Source organism: Egretta garzetta, unplaced genomic scaffold, assembly GCF_000687185.1.
Source record: "Egretta garzetta isolate BGI_Z169 unplaced genomic scaffold, ASM68718v1 scaffold703, whole genome shotgun sequence".
Classification (NCBI taxonomy): domain Eukaryota; kingdom Metazoa; phylum Chordata; class Aves; order Pelecaniformes; family Ardeidae; genus Egretta; species Egretta garzetta.
Genome location: NW_009259048.1, coordinates 61,053 through 61,867, shown reverse-complemented (window position 1 = coordinate 61,867; position 815 = coordinate 61,053). Strand labels below are relative to the sequence as shown.

At 60.4% G+C, this 815-nt stretch overlaps 1 protein-coding gene across 1 annotated transcript in view; it reads right to left on the bottom strand.

Moving 5' to 3' along the window:
• LOC118451907 (brevican core protein-like) overlaps positions 1-815 on the bottom strand; it is a 13,171-nt gene that overhangs the window by 9,038 nt on the left and 3,318 nt on the right.

Here is an 815-nt window from a genome sequence, read left to right as displayed (position 1 = left end):
GGGAGCTGGGCTTGTTCAGCCTGGAGAAGAGAAGGCTGAGAGGGGATCTCATCACCACCTACAAATATCTCAAGGGTGGGGGTCACGAGGACGGAGCCAGACTCTTCCCAGTGGTGCCCAGCACCAGGCCAAGGGGCCATGGGCACAACCTGAAGCAGAAGGGATTCCAGGTGAATGTGAGGAAGAACTTGTTGACTGTGAGGGTGCCCGAGCCCTGGCCCAGGCTGCCCAGGGGGGCTGTGGAGTCTCCTTCTCTGGAGATATTCAAAGCCCACCTGGATGAAGTCCTGTGTAACATGCTCTAGGAGAACCTGCTTTGGCAGGGGGGTGGGACTGGATGATCCCTTCCAACCCTTGCAATTCTGGGATTCTGGGATTCTGTGACCCCAGGAGCTGGCTTGGGGATGGGGACCCTCCAGCGTGGCCCTCGCCAGGAGGAGCATGGTGGGGCTGGAGGACCCTGCCTACCTCCCTCCTGTCCTCCTGCACATAGAATCATGGAATCATCTAGACTGGAAAAGACTTTTGAGGTCATCGCGTCCAACCGTTAACACACGGACAACAACAGCGGCGTGGGCACGGCTAGAGCTCTCTCGTGCCACACCGATACCTGCCCTCACCAGCGGAGCCGAGAATTTAAAACACCCGTGAAAGGGATGGCAGAGGAGCGAGCCCGCACCCTGCGCAGCCCAATCCACGCATGGGACGTTTCTGAAGGGACCTGCAAGCCCAGCGGGGGGGCTTCACGCTGAGAGATCGCACTCCACATACCGGCCCACACGACCGCACCGGCCTCCCCGTCCCCCCCCGCATGG